The 16,710-nt window shown below is 54.6% G+C and overlaps 3 pseudogenes; all 3 read left to right on the top strand.

Annotated features, from left to right (window-relative positions):
- The first annotated feature begins 6,893 nt into the window (after positions 1-6,893).
- On the top strand, positions 6,894-7,103 carry LOC124173719 (annotated as a pseudogene).
- A 1,636-nt stretch (positions 7,104-8,739) lies between these two features.
- On the top strand, positions 8,740-8,833 carry LOC124173768 (annotated as a pseudogene).
- A 5,610-nt stretch (positions 8,834-14,443) lies between these two features.
- Positions 14,444-14,622, top strand: LOC124173737 (annotated as a pseudogene).
- Positions 14,623-16,710: the final 2,088 nt, after the last annotated feature.

The raw sequence follows: 16,710 nt of genomic DNA on the forward strand, positions 1-16,710 counted from the left end.
TTCCGGCCACTTTGGTCAAGTGCAAGTGTGTGTGCCAGCCCCCCCCTGCCCGATTTTGGTGCCGATTTCTCGCAAATTGCGGATTTTAGAAAAAGGCGCCAAAATTCGGGGGGGCCGTTTTTCTCGGGTGTGTGTGCCGGCACACCCGAGAAATTTTGGGAGGGAGTGAAGAAGTGTGTTTGGTGCTACTGGCCGCGAGTTCGACTCCCCGCGACCCCGGTGGCGCCCGCCAGTGGCGCCGGAAGTTGGCGCGGTTTTTTGTAAAAATGTTTAGTTGTGTGTGAGATAGAGTGTTGTGCTTTTGTGTGTTTGTTTGTGTCAGTGTTAGCAACAGCCCGAGCAACTTTGGTGCACGTAGTGTGCACCGTTCGGCTGTTGCTAAGCACGTGGTCCCCCGCCACGTGGTCCCTCGCCGCGTGGTTCCCCGCCACGTGCTTCCCGCGCGCCAACTTCCCGCCCTCCCAGCATGGCAACACCGCCTGTCGCCCAGCGGACCCGCCGGAAGGCGAAGGAGAGGGGAGTGCATCGCCCTCGTGATGCTCCCTACGCCCCTCCCGACTCCCAGGCCTCCCCGTCGCTGCTTCCCGCAATGGACTCCGCTGGGAGCATTACCCGCTCGTGGCGGAAGACGCTGGAAGAGGAATGGAGTGCCGGGTCGTGGGATCCACGAGCCCTCGCTTCGCCCCCGACCCGATCTCCCGCCTTCCTCGCCACCCCCCGTCTCCGCCTCCCCTCCCCCATAAGTGCTCCCTCGGGATCCGCCCCTGCGAGTGCGTCGTCGGACGACCTTATCGTCGACATTGACAGCGCCCCCGCAGTGCATGACCCAGTGTTGCCCCGCCCCCTCCCCCTTGCCCCTGGTGTCACGGAACGTTGCCCTAGCGTCCGTGGACCATCCCCGGAGATTGTGTTCCTCCCGACACAATCTCCCTCCCCCTCTCGCGTCTCCCCCACTCCCAGTGCTCCGCAGTCATCCCCAGCTGCGTCTGCGATGGACGGCCTGGCGTCGCCTCCTGCGAGCGTGAGTGAATGTGTGAGTGTCGTCTCGGAGGACGGTGCGCAGCCGCGCCGAGACGAAGCGCAGGACGGCCCCATGTCGCCGCGTGTTTCCCCTCCCCTGTGTGGTGGCTCCCTGGAGGACGGATCCGTACCGCCCCAGGGGGCGTTGTCGGACGGCCTGCTGTCGCCGACAACACATTGTGACGACACGCAGCGGTTTGTGGTGGTGGACAGGTGGCGGTATCGGTCTGTCGGCACGCAGACTGACGAGCCATATGCCTCCGCAAGTGTTGCGTGTGGGGAAAGTGTGTGTGCTTCGGTTTCCGACACAGACGAAGTGCGTGGCCCGGAGTGCACCATGGCGGATCCCGAGGTGTTCCTCGTCCCCTATTCCCCTTCCGTCCCCTCCCCCCTCACCCCCCGCTGCCACGTCAGAGATCTTAGTCCGATCTCTGACATCCCCCTTCCGGAAGAGGAGCGCGGCAGGTCCCACATGCGCGGTGCATCGTGGGAGCAGTTCCGCGTTTCCTCCGAGGAAAGGCGGCGGAGGAATCGGGAGCGGAAGAAGAGGAGGAAGAGACGACGCCGCGAGGAGCAGACGACGAGGGAGCCCGCCAGGCCACTCTCCCCTAGTGTCCGCCCCCAACCGCCTCCCATTCGCCGTCCCCCGCCCCCTCCCATTCATCGTCCTCAACCCCTACCCACCCCTCCTCCCCCCGTCCTGACTCAACGGCGTCCAGACATGCGCCCCTACAGGGAGCTCGTACCCACTGCCCCAGTGCCGCTGTTTTCCCCCAGTGAAGTGGCGCAGCTGCGCGCCCTTCTCCGGAACGGCGCAGCTGCGCGCGGTGCTCCCCTCCCGGCCCCTCAAGTGCCCCAGCATTCCCTGCGAAGGGAGAGAGAGCTGCCTCCGCGCTTTCGCCGACAGGTGGAAGCAGAGCATCGCCCGGAGGGGGAGGTAGTGAGGAGAAGAAGAAGGCGGAGAAGGGGGAATGGTGACGTCATTCCCCCTCCATCGGCGCCTTCTCCGACGACGCGTGGCCCGCCTCCTGTGCCCCAACACCGTCCTCCTACTCTCGTGCGAGCTCCCGTTCCCCCCCCGCCCCCCGTGATGCCCCGAGTGGCCTGGCCCCCACACGCCCGGGGCAATTTTCCCTGGGGGCCGCAGGAGACCGAGTGGCCGATCCGTTACGGGATGGAGGCCCAACGGATGACACAGGCGGCCCCCTTCCCCCCTCCGCCGATGTACCAAGCCCCCCACCAGCAGTGGGTAGTGAGCCCCCCGGCCCACTGCTGGCCCCCGGTACATGGGTCACCGGCCCCCCAGCCCCGGTGTTGGTGCCCGTACCCGCACCCTTAGGCGACGAAGGGGAGGGGGAGTTGAGTGAAAGACAGGAGAAGTGGCTGCGTGACGTCCAGACGGCAAACGACGCGAACTCACTCTTTGCCGTCGTAAGCGAGGTCACGGCGGCAGCCGCTGTGTTCAACCCCCCTCCCAGGCCCCCCACGGTGACCCCCCGGCCCAACCCCCGCCCTTTGCCCGCTGCAGACCTCCAAAAACTTTACCGCAGCGGGAAAGGAAGAGCTTTCCGGCGGATTTGCGCCCCGACCGGAAAGCTATGTGAAATTCCACTGGCTTCCCTCAAGGCCCACTTCACCCGTCCCTCCCCCCCCCGACGATCCGACGCAGCCATGGCCGGCTTTCATCCCGGAGTTCCCACCAGGACGTCGAGGGAGCGGCGAGCGGGAGATCACCTCTCCGATCACACCGGAAGAGGTGATCGACCGGCTGAAGAGGACGCGGGCGTCGGCTCCGGGACCTGACGGCGTGCCCTACTCCGCATACCGGCGTGTTGACTTTAATGGCGGGGTGCTGGCCGCCATTTTCAACCGGTGTGTGGAGTTAGGGAGGGTGCCCCCGCAGTGGAAGGAGACGCGGGTCACCCTGCTGCACAAGGGGGGGAGTGAGCACGAAGTGCGTAATTGGAGGCCGATCTCATTGGCCAACACGTTGGCCAAAGTGTTCATGGGCGTACTGGCGGACCGGATGCTCCCCTGGGCCCTCCGTGGGAAGCGCCTTTCGTTCCCCACCCAAAAGGGCTTCATCCCCGCCACGGAGGGCTGCATGGAGCACAACTTCGTGCTCCAGTCGGCCATAGAGCACGCGAGGGCGAGTTTTGGACAGGTGGCCGTCGCGTGGCTCGATTTGGCCGACGCTTTTCCGTCGGTGCCCCATGACCACATCCTGCGAGTGCTCCGCGAGATCGGCCTCCCAGTGAAGTGCGTCACGGTGATCGAGGACATGCTCCGTGGCTCCACGATGACGGTAGCTGCAGCGGGTGGAGTCACGGATTCGATCACTGTGACGAGTGGTGTTCGTCAGGGGGACCCCCTTTCCCCTCTCCTTTTTAACCTTGCGCTGGAGCCCGTTCTGCGAGCGATATTGGAGGATCGCACTCTCCAAGGCTTTCCCATGGGGACTGCGTACGTCAAAGTCTTGGCGTACGCGGACGATTTAGTCCTCGTGGGGGGGAGTGCGGAATCGCTCGCGGCGCTCCTGGACGTTGCGGGAAGGGCCGCCGAGTGCTGTGGTTTGACCTTCAATCCGGGGAAGTGTGCATCGCTACACGTGGACTGGCGATGCACGACGCCACAGCGCTCCAGGGGTGTTCAACGCACCCCCTTTTCCATCTGCGGCTCTCCCATCAGGTCGCTCGGCGTAGGTGACTCATACACCTACCTGGGGGCACCGATCGGCCTGAAAGTCAACGCGGCGCCCGCCACGGCGCTCGACTCCATCCTCGAGGGTCTCCGGCGGCTCGACGAATCGGACTTGGCGCCGTGGCAGAAGATAGACGCGGTGCACGTCTTCCTGACACCGCGTCTCGAATTTCCCCTCCGAATCGTCCCTGTCCCGAAGAAGGCCATCCACGACTTCGACAAGGAGATGCAGCGAACGGTGAAGAAGTGGATGAGTCTCCCGACCCGCGCGGCGCGGGAAATGATCTCCCTCCCCAGGAGCCGGGGAGGGGGTGGCTACGTCCCGCTGCCGGCCCGCAAGGATGCGCTCACCGTGGTGCATGCGTTCCGGATGCTAACATGTCCGGACGTGTGCGTCGCGGATGTAGCGTGGCACACCTTGCGGGACATCATCAGCAGGCGGACGGTAAGGACGCAACGGACGGCGGTGCTGAGTAGGGAGTCGATGTGCGACTTCCTCAATGGCGCCGCCGACGACGTCGTCGGGACGGGAACGATCGCGGCGTCATCGCACTGGACCAGAGTGCGCGCGGCGACGAGGCAACTGCGGCGCTTCGTGGATATCCGGTGGGCGTGGAGCGCCGCCAGGGCGGAGTTGGCCATCGTCGTCCAGCGAGTGACGCCGTCGAGGGAAGAGATGACCGTGCCGGCCTCTGCCCGGAGGAGGCTGCACGGAATCATCTTGGCGGCCATGGGGGAGGGCTTCAGGCGCTCGCTGGTCGCGAAGCCGGATCAAGGAAAAGTGATAGCAGTGAGCTCTCGACACCCGGACTCGAACCACTGGGTGTCGGGAGGAGTGGGGATCCGGTTTTGCGACTGGCGCTTCATTCACAGAGCGCGGCTGAACGTTCTCCCCCTGAATGCGGCAAGAAGAGGAGCGGCCAGGAGAGACACTCGGTGCCGGGTCTGTGGACACGCGGAGGAGACCTTGCCGCATGTGGTGAACCACTGCTTGCCGCATGCGGACGGGTGGACCCGGCGCCATGACGAAATCATCAGTCTGCTGGTCGCTGAGCTGCCGCAAGGATGGGAGGTGCGAATGAATCAGCGGGTACCTGGCGACGAGTCGCTGCTGCGTCCCGACTTGGTCATCTGGGAGGTTCCGAGGGGCGTGATCCACGTGATCGACATCACAGTGCCCTTCGAGAACCGACCGGAGGCCATGGCAGCAGCGAAGGCGAAGAAGATCGAAAAATACGCCGCCCTGGTCGATCGAATGCGGGTCCGGTGCGCCTACAAGATGGAGGTCCATCTCGACGCGTTGGTGGTAGGCGCACTGGGGAGCTGGACGTGGGAGAATGACTCTCTCCTCGCCCGGCTCCACATCCCTAAATCCCGCATTCGCCGTGCCCGACGAAAGATGGTTCTCGCGGCCATCAAGTGGTCGCGGGATATTTACGTCGGGCACATGACCGGGGTCCGCCAGTACCCGCCGGCAGAGACTCCCATCCGGGTTGCCGCACCCACCGCCGGAGGAGGGGCAGGGAGCAGAGGCGCCGCCACGGAGCAGCCTGGAGCGGGAGGCGCCGAGGACCGCGCGGCGTCGGGGGAGAGCGGCGTTCCGGACGACGGAGCTCCCATCGTTGGACGAGGGGAGCCGAGTCTAAGGACGCCGAGGGACCGCGACGCCCCCCCTTGCCCTCCCGTAACCCCCTCTGATCCCTGCCCCTGTGTAATGTGCTCCTGAGGACGTCCACTCACCGCCCGAGACGCCAGGAGCCATGTTTACATATGTATATATATTCGTGTTAGGTTAGGGCCCGTGAGATTCCCGTGTGTTTGTGTTGTGTGAATGCGAAAGTACGGTCTGGCATCGACTTTCCATTTACGGCACCCCCTCCGAGTGTAGTTAGTGCGACGGAGAGTGACCGCAATGCGTCGATTCACTCGGAGGCGAGGTAGCGTGCCATGGTGTGAATGGTTCTTGTATATATCGCGTGAAGTGAAGGGAATACTCAAGGGCAGTCAATGTGTGTGTGTGCTTTGTTGCGTTTTCGTTTCTTCATTGTGTGTATGTTTCCCACCATCCTCGAGTGTATGTGTTGTGTCGGGGGCGGCACCGTGTGTGACGCGATGTGGCCATGAGTGTGTTTTTCTGTGTGTGTGCGTCGCGGCAACGATGTAAGCATCGACGTGACGGTTTTTCGTTGTCGCGGCGAACGTGTGAATGTTCCCTGGGCGTAGTGTAAATAGAGATTGCCGCGTGCGCGCGCGCCCAGGGATTTAAATGGTCAATTTCATCGTGCGGTGTCGCCCGCCGAAGTTTTCAGTTCGCCCGCCGGCCGCAGTCTCGGGCAGGTGGCGCGCCGGCGGCGGCTTCGCTGCAGGCCGTTCCCACGATAGGCAGGTGTTCCCCTCCGTTGCCCTTTCCCAAGCGCCAGTGACGGAGGGGAGGGAGCGGCCTAAAGCCAGGGCAAATGTGTGTGAGTGTTGTGTTAGTGTGTGTGTCTCTCCGCCGCTGTGGCGGTAGTGGGGGAGGAGAAGAATGCGGCGGCCTTCGGTGGCATTCGAGGAATGTCGCCTCACCTCCAGTGCTTCCGCCCCTCTTTCCCCCCCGCCCTCCCCGTCCCCGCCGCCCTGCCGACGACGCCAGCAGCAGCCATGCGCAGAGGAGTTGCGCGTGGACCTGGGGACTCTGCGCGCTCCCGGCGACCGGCTGCAGGCAGCGTGGAGCGGTGGCGCGTGGAACTAGGGGGCCTTCCACGCGCCTTCGGACGGGGAAGACAAGACAGAAGAACGTCGCGGCGGAGAAAATGCGCTCGTGGCCATAGTGTATAAGTGGCCACGACGCAAGTATGAAAGAGCGGGCGGCCACGGGGTATAAGTGGCTGCCTCGCATGTATGAATGGTAAAATCTTATGTAAATAAAAAGACGTGAATGGTGTGAATTATTATCCCTGGTATGAATGAGATTGAAAAATGAAGAAGCGAAGTGAATGTGTGAATCAAACATTGAACTTTAAAAACATTGCCCGACCGGCCTCACTTCGAGGCCGGCGGTGACAAGTGGCCCCTAAGTGAGGGGCCAATATTAATTTGTAATAGAGCCAAAAACTATTACCAGGGCGGCCCACACTTGGTGGGTCGCCCTATTGTATCATCCCCCCCCACGAAAGGTGGGGGGATCTGTAACAATATCTGTTTTGGATATAACTCTGTACTTGGCAATATACTAAATAAATACAATTTATCTGTTCTTATCAGCTTAATATCTGATACGTCCAGCATTGCTGGACCAGAATATTAATCTGATTTTTGAACATGGGCGGGGTCCCCGGAGTTTACTCCATCCCTGCCGCGGGTTGGCCCGGTATTGCAGTACCGCCGGGATCGGCCCAACATAAAAGGTTCCAAAAATCAGAAAAGCTGATGAGAACAGATGTTTCTCTTCCTTGTTTCATTTAAAAAATTCCCGAATCGCGAAAATGCGACAAAGTCCGGAGATTCGTGAGGCAAGAAACGAATGGGCGAAGGAAAGAAGAAAATAACACTGGCCACCACTTCATTCATTTATTTTATCACCATTTTACATTTAAACCATGTCTGTAAAATAACAAGCAACAGCACAAAAAATAAAAACTGACAGAAAACAAAATTTTTTAACATGAGACATCGTTTGAAGAGGATGAATAATATGCCCTCACTAACACTGCAGAAAAGTTCATCTAATGCAGTGCACTGATCCTAGTGCAGAGCCGGGCACAATTTTTCCGGCTCCTCGGCCTTATGGCTAAGATAGGAGTGTAGTATGGGCACGGCTCCTCGGCCTTATGGCTAACATAGGAGTGTAGACGGGACTCGCATGCCAAGAGTGACATACGTCGTGGGAATGATGATGAAATTTTTCACTTTTAAGAAAACCTTCCGGAAAGCTGTCGAAACAGTTTCCGCACACTTTTCACACGGAAATTAGGTGAATGCAAGATTTATAAAATAACTTCCAAATATTCACCGGATCGAGTGAACATGGAAAATGACCGCCAAGCGTAGGTTTCCTCGAGAATTCCAAGTTTTTCTTGCGAATATGACGAGACAAGACGGACGCATCACGCTTCTGGTGAAATACACGCAGCATTCATCCGCGTTACCAAGGAGTCGTCGCTAACAATGAACGCCTTCCACTGAAAGCGCAGTCGAATTTCGCGGGGGCCGTGCTGCTGGCAGATAGTTCGACCCGGAGGCCGACGACGGCGTCGGCACGCACTCTGTTTACTTCAAGTGTAAAAAAATGAGGGTCGCGAATGATGACGAAACACAGGTGTCCAATGAAACCGTGAATTGCTTTCTTTCGGAGAGTTGCATTTCATGCCGATATTTTTTGCAAAAACATCCGAAATTATTGACTGATGCCGATTCTTCCGTCCCGTATTCTAGCCATTGCTGACGATTTTGGAAATTTTTTCCAGTCCCCGGAGAGGACTTTTTAAGCAGCTTTGAATCAGATTCCCCAGAGAGGACTTTTTAAGCAGTTTTAAGTCTGATTCCCCGGAATTTTAGCATTTCGAAAGAAAATACATGACTCGAGTGAGTAGGATAATGCTCTCTCATCGTGTTTCTTGACGTTTTCTGGACGATTTTGAGTGACTTTTTCGAGTCCCCGGAAATTCCCCGGAAATGGCAATTTTTTTGGGAATTTCCCAGGACCAAAGCATTCCCCCGGGAAGCGAACGCAGGATGCTCCACGAAGGACGCTGCGATCCCACACGACAGATGGCACCGAAGGCCCGGAAAACGGACCGCGTCCGTTACGTCCGCGACGCTCCTACGACTCTCCCGGACCCGCCGACGACACCAAAACTCCCGGAGTCTCCACACAACACTTTCGTGCGAATTTTTCCCCATTCTCACGCCTAAAATTCGCCATTCCGAGACCTTTCCTCGCGTCAAAAACTCTCGCCGCACACCACCGCCGCAGCATCCGACCTCATCACGCAAAATACCCGAAAAACCGTCCCGGAACCCCGGAAAAATTTATTAATTATCGCTTCTCGGCCTTATGGCTAAGATCAAAGTGTAGTAGTTTTAGTGTGATACTTAGATTAAGTGAATTTATTAGTGTTAAATCTTAGCCTTCTAGTGATCTGTGAAAGCCTGTCTATATTCTGGATTTATATTTGTAAATTGTAATTAACTGGTTTTCTTTTCTTCTTTTTTCAGTCCCTGCATTCGGACGTCACCTTTCGGCTTTTCCTGCGTCGCTGCTACCTTCGGGACGCCGGCTGCTCTCCGAGGGAATCTTTTTTAAACCTCCGCGGGGAGCATCTGGCGACGGCGGTGGCGCGGTGAACTAAAATCTTCGTCTTGACGTCCTTTCGGCTTCGTCCTACGTAGCGGCGGGTTTCGTCTCGTTGGCGGCGGTCTCTCGTCGTGGGATTTCTTTTTTAACCACCTCGGCGGGAGGCTGCTTCTCTTCGTGGCGGGATACGTCGTCTGCGTGGGATTTTGAAAATCGGGGGACATCCGCGGCTCCTCTTCAGGCGGAAGGCGCAACGACATCGCTGGAGGCTCGGCGAGGGAAGAAACTTCTTTGAACCTTCGGAACTCGTCGAGCTGAAAGTCTTGCCGCGGCGTCTGACCGGGAGGAGTCCAATTTAAAGCGGATCAAAATTATATCCTTTTAATTACAATTCATTAACAGAGCCGGGAAGCGATACTAGGGTTTTTATCTTATTTTTAAATTTTATATAGTACACTTATTTGGGTTTTCTTGAACTAGGTATTTGTTTATTGCACATAATACCCATTCCGATGGAGGAAGTGATTATTCAGGTCCCTCTCGGCAATACTTTTGAATGTAGCCACTGTTTTACTCCAACAAATCATGGGAGACATAGGACCTACGGGATATACCGGACTCATAATGAACTCAAAAAACACTATGTGAAAGAGCATCCGGACTTTGTCATGTTTTTCCAATGCATGTGGTGCCTCCAAAAATTTGACAGCCTAAAATCCTGCAAATTTCATGTAAATGCCTGTGTGGGGACACCACCAGATCCCGTAGGCCTGGCCGAGGGGGAGGGTAGGGAAGGGGATAACAATGTGGCCATCGTGGAAGTAAATAATGATGGAAATGGACTAACAATGGGCGTGAATGAGAGAGCGAATGATAGTTTGAGTGTGAATGAGTGTGTGAATGTTGATGACGGTGATGTTTTTGAAATGGTAAGAAATGAAGAACAAGCTAGTAATTTGGATATTATAATTGTTGAAAACAGTGTGACCACGGTGGCCGAAGGTGCTCCCCCAGCATCGACGAACGAAGAGCAACCACCTCAGCTGAGGAGATCGACGAGAAGGAGAGCTCCGGGTCCGGCAGGTGACGACGGTGCGGCGGCGGCGGCGACGACATCAGTCTCCCCACCCGCATCAAGAAGAGCAGGCCGGCGGCCGGCGCGAAGCCAACCTCGTCGAGGGAAGGCAAGAGGAGGGAGTGCGCCGGCGCAGAGTCCACCGCCAGAGGAGAGTCCCCCACGCAACGCGGCCGCCGTAACTGCGAGCCCGCCCCAAGTTTTAAATATCCCGGGGCGGGTAAGCGAAGAAAGCGGTCGCGGAGAAGAGGTGGGGGCGGAGGAACAGCCCCGCAGTCCACCAGCGGGGCGCAGCGGCAGCCTGTCCGATGACTGCCATCTGCAGGGAGACGGAGATGGGGCGGGCGAGGAGACGACGGATTCAAACAGCCCGCCCCCGACAGTGGCTCCACCCCGAAGGCGACGACGCGCGGGGCCGGTGCGAACTAAAAACCTCGCAAATCGGCCCCAGGGAGGAGACGACGAGCGGGGTGGACAGAGGCCTACCAACTCCGATGGCGCTCCCGTAAGACAGGTGGCAGTGGACTATGACGGGCTGCCAGAGGATCAACGGCGGTGGATCCTGAGGATAGAGGCGGCCTGCAAGGAAGGGTGGGGAGAGTTCGAGGAGGCCGTCGCCGCCTGGTGCAAGAGTATCACGGACAAGAAGCCGGCCCGGAGAGAAGGAGGTGGTGGCAGAAGGAGAGAGGGGGGGGAGGAAGAAGAGAGAGTCCCGCGACACCCCCCCCTGGAAGAGGAGGAGGGGGAGCACCTGGATCTGGATGGTAACGGGGATGGGAATGGCATCGGAATGGGTAACGTACCTGCTCGTCGTGTTTTTAGACCCGATGCAGAATGGCACGAGGTGGTTAAAGAAAAAGCTCGTAAATTACAACAACTATTCAGAAATAATAAGAAACGTGCCATAGATCAAGTATTGAAGGGCCCCTCTCCGCATTGCGAAATCGATGAGGAGGTTATTTTTAATTATTTTAATGAAACATTTAATAATGATAGATTTAGAGTCCTCCCCACGCCTTTAAATATGGTCAAAATTGATATGCCCAGCCTCCAAGAAGAAGAAAATAATCTATTGAGAACATTTACATCGAATGAGATTTGGAAGAGGCTGGGCCGAATGAGTAACACTGCTCCAGGGAAGGACAATATTACCTATATCGATCTTCGCAATGCGGATAGAGGAAGCCACATCCTGAGGACCATCTTCCAATATTGTTTTGATAGTGGCCGAATACCCGATAGATGGAAAGACACCCGGACAGTTTTGATACATAAGAAGGGCGCCAGGGATGTCATAGAGAACTGGCGCCCATTAACATTAGGGCCCACCCTAGCAAAATTATACTCAGCTGTTTTAGCGGATAGAATTAGTGGGTGGGCCGAAAGGTCAGGCCGGGTGTCAATGGAGCAGAAGGGGTTCGGCCCACATGAAGGGTGTTACGAACATAATTTTATATTACAAAATGTTCTGGAAGAGGTCCACAGGAAACGTGGCGAAGTCTGCGTCTCTTTTCTAGATTTATCTAATGCTTTTGGTTCTGTGCCTCACGGTCACATTTTCAGGTCAATGGAAGCTTTAGGCGTGCCCCAAAAATTGATTAATATTATTAAAGAAATGTATGATGGGGCACGAACGACCGTGAGGACAATAGATGGCGAGACGCAGGCAATACCGCTGAAAGCGGGAGTAAAGCAAGGATGCCCGCTTAGCCCAATTTTATTTAATTTAAGCATGGAATATCTGGTACGCAGCGTTGCTGCACAAAAGGATAATATAGGCTATCGGGTCAACGGCATCCCCGTCACCGTTCTTGCCTATGCTGACGATGTAGCTCTGGTGTCCAGGAACCGAGACGGGATGATGAAGTTGCTGGATCTCGCCGACCGGATCGCGGCATGGAGCGGGTTAAAATTCAACCCCCGCAAGTGTGCGACGCTCCATGTCGCCGGGGGGCGAGTGAGAGCGACGGAGTTTCGTCTTGGGGGTGGGACTCCAGCTGTAATGGGAGAGGGCGAGGGATACGACTATTTAGGCATCCCCACGGGGTATAAAGTAGAGCAAACGCCAGGGCGTCTAATCGACCAAATTATTGAAAACATCGACGCGCTGGACGCGTCGTTGTTGGCGCCCTGGCAAAAAATAGAGGCTCTGAACATGTTTTTATTAACAAAACTTGATTTCATCCTCCGGGGAGGTAGGGTTAGGAAGGGCCCTCTTAAAATTTTGGATAAACGGGTTAAGAGGGCCCTGAAAGATTGGATGTACCTCCCCATGAGAGCCTCGTGGGAGATTTGCCACCTGGATCCGCGGAAGGGGGGCGCGGGCGTCTTTCCGACCGCGGACCAGGTAGATATTTTAACAGTGTCTCATGCCTTTCGCCTTCTCTCTTGCAGGGAACCATGGGTAAGAGCGGTGGTGGACGCAGGCATTTACAAGACCGTTAAGACGAGAACCCGGCGGGAACCAGAGGAGAGAGATATCGCGGAGTACCTCTCCGGAAGCATGCGTGCGGAGTTTGGACGGTACCGATTCGACGTCGCTTCTTTGTGGTCGGACGCAAGAATGGCGTCCAGCCGTTTGGCTAGCAAAATTGGAATGTCGTGGAACTGGAGTGACGTGAGGAGGGAGTTTGAGATCGTCATTCCGGCCCACGGCAGAGAACCCGACGTCGTTCGAGTGCCCCCAAACAAAGCACGCTTGCTGGGTAAATTGTTGCGCGATGCAGTGCGGCATCAATACCTTGCCCGTCTTTTGGCTAAACCTGATCAGGGCAAGGTATTCGAATGCATTTCGGCATCTCCATTTTCAAATCACTTCCTTCGCACGGGCGCCAACACTAGATTCTGCGACTGGCGCTTCGTGCACCGGGCACGTTTAGGCGTTGTCCCTCTAAACGCGGCGACGAGGTGGGGTCCTCGAGATGACCTCCGGTGTAGGAGGTGTGGGTGGCAGAGTGAAACCCTGCCGCACGTCTTGAACCACTGTCAGGTGCATTCGAGCGCGTGGCGGGGCAGACACGATGCTATCCTGCATCGACTCGCCGGAGAGGTTCCTCGCGCAGGCGTGGAAATCCGTGTCGATCGCACTCCGCCTATGATCGATTCTGCCCTCAGACCCGATCTCGTCGTCGTCGATGAGGGACGTAGAAAAATCGTCATTGTTGATGTCACTGTGCCCTTTGAAAACCGGAAGACTGCCTTGGATGTCGCCAGGCAAGCAAAATTCGAAAAATATTCATGCATCGCACAACAACTTGCCGATCACGGGTACACGGTTTCCTTGAGTGCACTCGTGGTCGGGGCGCTGGGAGCTTGGGATCCCCAAAATTGGGTGGTTTTCCGCGACCTCGGAATTGCAAAACGCAACGTCGGTAGGATCGCTAAATTTATGATCTCCGACGCAATCCGATGGTCGCGGGATATTTATGTTTCGCATGTCATGGGCAAAATTGTATATCCTACTACCCCAGCGCTCCCACCCGGTTTGGGAACGAATCTCTCCCCTCGAAACTCTAGTGATGACGACGATCCCACCTTTTAATAAAATTTTTAAAAACCCTGTGTTATTTATCTATTTATTATATTTATTTGTGTGTGTCCCCTTTTTGTTTTTGTTATGTTTGGGAGCTTTTATCTTTTTTTAGACTGCCGGCACTATACACCGACAGTCTGTTTTAGTAACTTTTACTCCCAAACATTCTTTGTTATCCCGGCCTTTTACACCGGGATTGGGTTTTTAGGCGCTGGCATTTTAAATTTTTATTGCTCCCGGCCTTTACACCGGGAGTATTTTACTAAATTATTTATTTTCCAAATTTTAATTTTTTTATCAAGCCAGCGTCAAACTTTTAATTAATTTATTGGTGGGCGTCTGAAGAGTGGTTCCCGTGCAGCTTACATTATCCTTGGGTTAAGCGGGATCGAGGGGCCCTCTGTTTTATCATACCGAGCAGTCATTTTAAGATTGCACCTTTTAAGTTCATTCTTTTTAGTTTAATCAGCATTCCGGGTAGAAATTCAAAATTAAAAACTTTTTTCTGATTCACATTAATTTTTTCGGCATTCCGGAATGTCAATACTTGATCGCCTACATCGGGAATATGATTTTAGACATTTTATTTTCCGTTTTCTTTTTCATTTTCCCTTAAACTTCATTATTCCGCGAAATTTTAATAGAAATTTTATTTCTCTTTTTAGTACGGCGAGCAGGACAAACAGGAGATGGAAGATGGTATATGAGAATGAACTTTAATTTTGTAAAAACATTGTATAAGATTATTAATTTCAAAAATATTGTTAAGCAAGACAATTACTTTAAAACAATTGTAAATCAAGAAAATTATGAATTTAAAAGTAATCTGGCATGTACTCTGATATTATGTGCAATAAACATTTTAATCTGTTCTTATCAGCTTAATATCTGATACGTCCAGCATTGCTGGACCAGAATATTAATCTGATTTTTGAACATGGGCGGGGTCCCCGGAGTTTACTCCATCCCTGCCGCGGGTTGGCCCGGTATTGCAGTACCGCCGGGATCGGCCCAACATAAAAGGTTCCATAAATCAGAAAAGCTGATGAGAACAGATGTTTCTCTTCCTTGTTTCATTTAAAAAATTCCCGAATCGCGAAAATGCGACAAAGTCCGGAGATTCGTGAGGCAAGAAACGAATGGGCGAAGGAAAGAAGAAAATAACACTGGCCACCACTTCATTCATTTATTTTATCACCATTTTACATTTAAACCATGTCTGTAAAATAACAAGCAACAGCACAAAAAATAAAAACTGACAGAAAACAAAATTTTTTAACATGAGACATCGTTTGAAGAGGATGAATAATATGCCCTCACTAACACTGCAGAAAAGTTCATCTAATGCAGTGCACTGATCCTAGTGCAGAGCCGGGCACAATTTTTCCGGCTCCTCGGCCTTATGGCTAAGATAGGAGTGTAGTATGGGCACGGCTCCTCGGCCTTATGGCTAACATAGGAGTGTAGACGGGACTCGCATGCCAAGAGTGACATACGTCGTGGGAATGATGATGAAATTTTTCACTTTTAAGAAAACCTTCCGGAAAGCTGTCGAAACAGTTTCCGCACACTTTTCACACGGAAATTAGGTGAATGCAAGATTTATAAAATAACTTCCAAATATTCACCGGATCGAGTGAACATGGAAAATGACCGCCAAGCGTAGGTTTCCTCGAGAATTCCAAGTTTTTCTTGCGAATATGACGAGACAAGACGGACGCATCACGCTTCTGGTGAAATACACGCAGCATTCATCCGCGTTACCAAGGAGTCGTCGCTAACAATGAACGCCTTCCACTGAAAGCGCAGTCGAATTTCGCGGGGGCCGTGCTGCTGGCAGATAGTTCGACCCGGAGGCCGACGACGGCGTCGGCACGCACTCTGTTTACTTCAAGTGTAAAAAAATGAGGGTCGCGAATGATGACGAAACACAGGTGTCCAATGAAACCGTGAATTGCTTTCTTTCGGAGAGTTGCATTTCATGCCGATATTTTTTGCAAAAACATCCGAAATTATTGACTGATGCCGATTCTTCCGTCCCGTATTCTAGCCATTGCTGACGATTTTGGAAATTTTTTCCAGTCCCCGGAGAGGACTTTTTAAGCAGCTTTGAATCAGATTCCCCAGAGAGGACTTTTTAAGCAGTTTTTCATCAGATTCCCCGGAATTTTAGCATTTCGAAAGAAAATACATGGCTCGAGTGAGTAGGATGACGCTCTCTCATCGTGTTTCTTGACGTTTTCTGGACGATTTTGAGTGACTTTTTCGAGTCCCCGGAAATTCCCCGGAAATGGCAATTTTTTTGGGAATTTCCCAGGACCAAAGCATTCCCCCGGGAAGCGAACGCAGGATGCTCCACGAAGGACGCTGCGATCCCACACGACAGATGGCACCGAAGGCCCGGAAAACGGACCGCGTCCGTTACGTCCGCGACGCTCCTACGACTCTCCCGGACCCGCCGACGACACCAAAACTCCCGGAGTCTCCACACAACACTTTCATGCGAATTTTTCCCCATTCTCACGCCTAAAATTCGCCATTCCGAGACCTTTCCTCGCGTCAAAAACTCTCGCCGCACACCACCGCCGCAGCATCCGACCTCATCACGCAAAATACCCGAAAAACCGTCCCGGAACCCCGGAAAAATTTATTAATTATCGCTTCTCGGCCTTATGGCTAAGATCAAAGTGTAGTTTCGAGGAGAGCGGACGTGTCTGCGGAGCGCTCCCGGGACCCCAACGGCGCTGAGACTTCCCGGCTCTTCCCTGCCGCCCTGCCCGCCAGAAGCGCCTGCCGTAACGTCGGACTCGCCCGTCCGCCGCTAGCCGGAATTTTAGTAATCGCGGTTGTGCCGTAACCGGGAGGAGTTATTTCCGGCCACTTTGGTCGAGTGATTGTGTGTGTGTCAGCCCCCCCCTGCCCGATTTTGGTGCCGATTTCTCGCAAATTGCGGATTTTAGAAAAAGGCGCCAAAATTCGGGGGGGCCGTTTTTCTCGGGTGTGTGTGCCGGCACACCCGAGAAATTTTGGGAGGGAGTTAGGAAGTGTGTTTGGTGCTACTGGCCGCGAGTTCGACTCCCCACGGCCTCGGTGGCGCCCGCCAGTGGC

This window comes from Ischnura elegans, chromosome 1 (genome assembly GCF_921293095.1).
Source record: "Ischnura elegans chromosome 1, ioIscEleg1.1, whole genome shotgun sequence".
Lineage (NCBI taxonomy): Eukaryota > Metazoa > Arthropoda > Insecta > Odonata > Coenagrionidae > Ischnura > Ischnura elegans.